Genomic DNA, 6,655 nt, shown 5'->3' with positions numbered 1-6,655 from the left:
TTGGTGAGGGTAAAGTGAATTTTGCTGTCTCCTACAGTCTGTATGGCCTGAAACTTAAACTCCAGAAACCAATGTGTGAAACAGCAGACTATGGTACTCTTACCATAGTTATTCCTTCTGACCTCCCACATTTACACATAGCTTGTGGCTATGGACAACTTATGCTACATACATTCGCACACACACTATTGTGTATGTGCGCATGTGCACATATATCACCACTAGCAAGACGTCAATAATATAATATATGATTTTGTGTCCTGTCTGCCTTGTCTGTTGTTGCATGATTGTATGATAGGATTGACTTCAGAGCTGGAGGACAGTGGCTTTCATCCCTTGGCTCTTTACCTCTATCTTCCACACTGAGTGCATTTCCATACAGCTGAGCTGAAATATATAGCACACCCTCAGAGGCCTTCGACTCCTACGAGGACTCCTCTGACACGAGACCAACTTTGCTCCAGCCACACTGACTGTCAATCGCAAGCTCCTATCAGCCAGAGGGCACAGCACACTCAAAGAAAGTTATGAACCCCTGCGACTTGCTCACACGGCCTCAGCGGCTCTCAGACAGTGAAGTTCAGTCTGACTACCCCACTATCAATGCCATTATGAAACCAAGGAAAGACACCAACACGACTCCCCTAATTCTCACCACACCACACACACCACACACACACACACACACAGACACGACAGCCACACACAGGTTTAGATGCTATTGGCTTTATCATATCTGGACATGTAGATACCATTTGAGAGATAGTGTGTCACGGTTCAGGCCTGCTCGTGACCCAGTGCAAGGCAGCCGTAGCACCAAGGATAGCAATAGACAGGAACCCGAGGACATCAGCAGAGATAATTGTCCAGGGACACCTGAGGGACTGGTGCTTACCCCTTATGTGTCACACAGAGAGTTTATCTGGTGTCTCTTACTCTGTATAACTGCTTACTAATAGATACAGATATCTACCACAGAGCCGGCACTGTATTAAAGATCATTTGTTATTCTACAGGGCTCACAATCATCTTCTCCATTGTCCCTCCTCTCTGTTCCTTTTTAGCACTCTTGCTGGTGGGCGCCAAGAACCATTGCATGCTCTCTGCTACAAAATATCTTCACTTGCAAGTGATTTGAGACATGTCTTGTGGAATCCTATATCTCTGCCCTCCCTGTCTGAGGACCACCCACTCACCTTATTGGCAGAGGCGTCGTGTCAGAGCTCTTATTCCATCACTGAAGTATTTCTTCTTGCACATTTCAGGGTGGAGTGCCCAGGTTCATACATCATGAAGCCAAATGCGATTCGTGTCTAATCGTAGCATACATAGCAGCAAAAATGAAAAATTAATGGTTTGTGGCTTGCCATTCTAGACACTCAGACAAGAGTAAAAGCGGCGTACACTAGAAACTCATTGTAATTAAGGAAGATCAATGCATGATATAGTCATAGTTATGAGATGAAAGAAGTGAAGATTCAGAATGTACTCCAGCATCAGCACACCCCAAGAACGTAGATATTAGGTAGTTGCTCTTGGGTTCTTGGAAATGAATTCCATCCTGGTGTCTACCTTATATACCAGAAAAAGGTCAAGTTTATTATTTTAAAATAATATATTAGTGGTGTTATGGGTTGTTGTCCCTATCCTGCATTGATTATTGTCTTGGGGATTGTCAGCCAATGTATCTGCTCTGGATAAATCCATTGGTACACTAGGAGAGGGATATCAGATCGCGGTTGGCCAAACCTTAATATTATGCAGATGGGCTGTCGAGCTGCTGGTGCGTGGGGGGGTGTTTTTGATTGAATCCAGTCTTCCTGCGTGGGAAGAGTCAGCCATTTGTTCTTAACTTGTAAGACATTCTTTTCCATTTCCAAGGTCAAATTTATTTTATCCTGTATAACCCATACTATCAGATCTATTGTGGGTGTGTGGTATTGATCCATAATATGCTAGGTCTCAAATTCATTATCATCCCACATTATATCTGGTGACTCTTAATCTCTCAAGAGCGACAGAATTCTCTCATAACCGTTGATACTGTATATCTTAGTTCTGGTGATGAAAACAATAAGTGTTTGTCCCTAAGATAGCTCTGATCATGTGATCGACATCATACTTTGACAGATCTAGAGTTCACCTAGGAGATATAACTTTCCAGGCACAATTTCTGTGTTGTTATCTAGACTATCTTGCTTCCTGATAGCCCCATGAAGGTTTATCTTGACTAGGTTATTTGATGTGAAAAAGACTCATCTTGTTTCTAAACATTTACTTCTGTTTTATTTGCATGTTGTTAGTGAACACATGTGTGCACGACCATTGAAGACCAAACAATGGTGTCAGATCCTTGGGAGCTGGAGTTTACAAGTGATTGCGAAGCTGCTATCATGGGTCATGGCAGACAAAACTCAGGTGCCTCTGGAAGAGTGCAATGTGTTTTTATGACTTGAGCCACCTCTCCAGTTTCTGGAAGATCTATCTTGAGGGTGGCACCATTCCATGAGCTAGCTTCGCTAACTGAATGAAAAAGAGAGAGGAGCCGAGTGCCAGTGCATTCATGATTCCTGACTGTGCATGCGGATGTGACCAGTGGCCTCAAGCATCTGCTGCCATGACTCCTCTCATCATTGATGAACCACAGCATCAAAGTGTGAGTCAGGAAAAAAACTCTTCCTGAAATCGCTTCTGTCAATTATTTTGTCACAGTGACAAGGATAAATAACTAATTAAACACGCGTGATAGCTCTGAGTAAAACATGGATAGCTTTGCTGTCCAAAGAAAAAAATCTAAGTGATTTTTTTTTTATTAAAATATAGGTGGAAAATGCTGGATTGTGTATTGTCAATGCTCCATGGAGTGAAAAAATCAAAGATCTTCCATCTAAACACCTTTGAGGAGCTGGAGAGATAGCTCAGTGGTTAAGAGACTGGGATGCTCATGCAGAGGACCTGGTTTGGTTCCCTTTCCCCACCCGGCAGCTTTAACATTGCCTGTAACTCCAGTTCTTAGGACATCCAGTGTCCTCTTTTGACCATCACAGGTTACCAGCACACAAGTGGTGCATATACATGCAAACAAAAATACACATGAAATGGAAATAAATCTTTAAAAAAATAGGAATCCTTAAACACTTTTGAAGGGATTCAAAGGACAACATGATGCTAGAGAGAGACTCCTGCTATTCAAGTGTGGTCCATGGACCAGCAGCATCTAGGAACTTATTAGAGACACACAATGCCAAACCTCAATGACTCTAACGTAGTGTCGAAAATGGCACTGTGTGTGGACATTTGTGTGCACAACCTCCAATGAAGGGAATGTGCCTTTTGATAGGACCAGTGACAGAAACCTGAGGTTTCAGTCTTCACAGCATGTGATCTCAGTACACACATAATCTACAGAGAAAGAAAACACTAGAAGAATAGAAGCTGTGCCTAGCACCAAAGCAACAAAATGGCTATGTCTGTACATAGATGGGTACTAGGTGTGAAGTCCCAGGAAAAAAATGCTAGGTGAACAGCATCAGAATTGTTATTATACCTACTGCCTTGGTGGGATGCCTCACTCAGCCTTGATGCAGCAGGGAGGAGCTTAGTCCTGCCTCAACTAGATATGCCAAGCCTTGTTGACTCCCATGGGAGGCCCTTACCCTTTCTGAGAGTGGATGGGGGGAGGGTTAGAATAGAGATGTGGGAGGGAATGGGAGGTGAAAGGAGGAGGAGAACTGTGGTTGGTATGTAAAATAAATTTAAAAAATTTTAAGCCCTAGACTTAGACCCTGGACACAGCCACAGTCCCAGGACCCCTACCCAACTCTGCCCCAGTTGTGCCAGCAGGAAAACCTGTGGGAAGCCTCCACAACACCCCCATCAGAACCTACAATCTACCTGCCCTGTCCTACCTGAGACCCAAATAATCTCTCCTGAGGACATCAGAAAGTAATTATCCCAAATAAACCAAATAGCCAGCTCTCATTGACCAAGAGTGAGTGGACTCTTTCTAACACCCAGAGAATCCTGCCCTAGGACCCAAGCCTTGGGACATAGCCAGTGTCCCTGGGAACCCCCACCCAACTCTGCCCCAGTTGCCGAGCCAGCAGGGAAAACTCCTTTGGGAAGGCCCTCCCCATCAAAACCCCCCATGAACCCTGCAATCTACAAGTTCCATGCCTTTGCCCCAACACCCATTCTTGCCTGTGACCCGAGTAACTTCCTGAGGCAAGGAAACCAAAACAGCCAGCTCTCATTGGACAAAGAGCTCTCATTGGACCAAGAGTAACTTCCTGAGACAGGGAATCTGCCAGCCCTCATTAGTCCAAGAGTGGCTTTCTGAGACATAGAATCTGCCACCTCTCATTGACTAGAGAGGCTTCCTGAGACATAGAACCTGTCAGCTCTGACTGGACCAAGAGCCCTTGATATGACCAAGAGAGGCTCCATGAGTCATAGTATCAAACCAGCTTGGGTTGAGCCAAGAGCAGCTCCCTGAGATTCAGAATCTGCCTGCTCCAATTAGACCAAGAGCTAGGATTGGACCCAGATGGGCTCCCTGAGACACAGACACAACAAGGACAGATGGACCAATAGCAACTCGCTCAGACAAAGGCATCTCTTAAAAACCTATAAGAGGAGGAGATGGGTAGACACAATGTTAAAAAAATACAACAACACATAAAGAACAATATAGTATCACCAGAACCTAGCCATCCTCCAACAGCAAGACCTGAACATCACAATATAGAGGAAGCAGAAGAAAGTGACCATAAAAATAGCTTCATGAAGATGCTAGAGCTTTTCAAGAAAAAGTGAAAAATTCCCTTAAAGAAAATTGAGGAAAAGACAAACAAAAATTGGAAGAAATCAATAAAGAAATTGAGGAAAGGACAAATAAATTGGAAGAAATCAATAAAGAATTAGAGGAAAAGACAAATAAAAACACTGGAAAAACATCAATAAATCCCTTAAGGAAAGCCAAGAAAAATATGAGAAAGCAATTAACTATGTGAGGGAAACAGTTCAAGACCTGAAAAGAAATAGAAACAATAAAGAAGATGCAACAGAGGGAATGTGGAAATAGAAAATCTGAGTAAACAAACAGGAAATACAGATTGCAAGCATAAACAAACAGAATCAAGAGATGAAGAGAGAATCTCTGGTTTATAGCGGATACAATAAGAGGGAAATAGATTCATCAGTCAAAGAAAATACCAAGGCCAAAAATGGTCATAACACAAAATGTCCAGGAAATCTGGGACACGATGAAAAGGCCAAACCTAAGAATAATAGGGATAGAAGAAGGAGAAGAATACCAATTCAAAGGCACAGAAAATATATTCAACAAGATCATAGAAGAAACTGGAAAAGTCTTTCCAATCAAATGGTCTTAAGAAGCAAGCTGGTATACCCATCCTAATATCCAACAAAATAGACTTCAAACTAAAATCAATCAAAAGAGATCAAGAAGGACATTGCATACTCATCACAGGAAAGATCCAGCAAGATGAAGATTTAATTTTGAACATTTATGCCCCAAAGACAAGGGTACCCACATATGTACAAGAAACATCACTAAAGCTTAAATCACACATAAAACTCCACACATTAATAGTGGGAGACTTTAATACCCCACTCTCACCACTGGACAGATCTACCAGATTGAAACAACAGAAAAATAAGGGGCTTAACTGATGTTATGACTCAAATGGACTTAATCGATATCTACAGAATATTCCACTCCAACACAAAAGAATATACCTTCTTCTCAGCACCCTATGGAACCTTCTCTAAAATTGACCATATACTCAGTCACAAAGCAAATCTCAACAGATACAAAAAAGTAGAATAACCTCCTGTATTCTATCAGATCACCATGGTTTAAAGTTAGATTTCAACAACAACAAAAATTACAGAAAGCCTACAATCTCATGGAAGCTGAATAATGCTCAACTGAATCACCAATGAGTCAAGGAAGAAATAAAGAAATTAAAGACTTCCTAGAGATCAATGAAAATGAATGTACTACATACCCAAACTTATGGAACACTATGAAAGCAGTGCTAAGAGGAAAGTTCATAGCACTAAATGCCCACAGAAAGAAGTTGGAGAAATCTCACACTAGTGACTTAACAGTACACCTGAAAGCTCTAGAACAAGAAGAAGCAAAGTCACCCAGAAGGAATAGATGCCAGGAAAAAATGAAATTGAGAGCTGAAATCAATACAATAGAAACAAAGAGAACAATACAAAGAATCAATGAAACAAAGAGTTGGTTCTTTGAGAAAATCAACAAGATAGACAAGCCCATCTCAAAACTAACCAAAAGGCAGAGAGAGCATCCAAATTAGCAAAATCAGAAATGAAAAAGGATACATAACAACTAACAATGAGGAAATCCAGACAATCATCAAGTCATATTTCAAAAACCTGTACTCCACAAAACTGGAAAATCTAAAAGAAATGGATAATTTTCTGGATAGGTACTAGATACCTAAGTTAAATCAAGACCAGATAAACAATTTAAATAGACCAATAACCCCTAAGGAAATAGAAACAGTAGTTAAAAGTCCCCCAACCAAAAAAAAAGCCCAGGACCAGAGGGTTTCAACACAGAATTCTACCAGATCTTCAAAGAAGAGTTAATACCAATAAT

This window comes from Peromyscus leucopus, chromosome 23 (genome assembly GCF_004664715.2).
Source record: "Peromyscus leucopus breed LL Stock chromosome 23, UCI_PerLeu_2.1, whole genome shotgun sequence".
NCBI lineage: Eukaryota > Metazoa > Chordata > Mammalia > Rodentia > Cricetidae > Peromyscus > Peromyscus leucopus.
Note: the sequence above shows the minus strand (reverse complement) of the source record.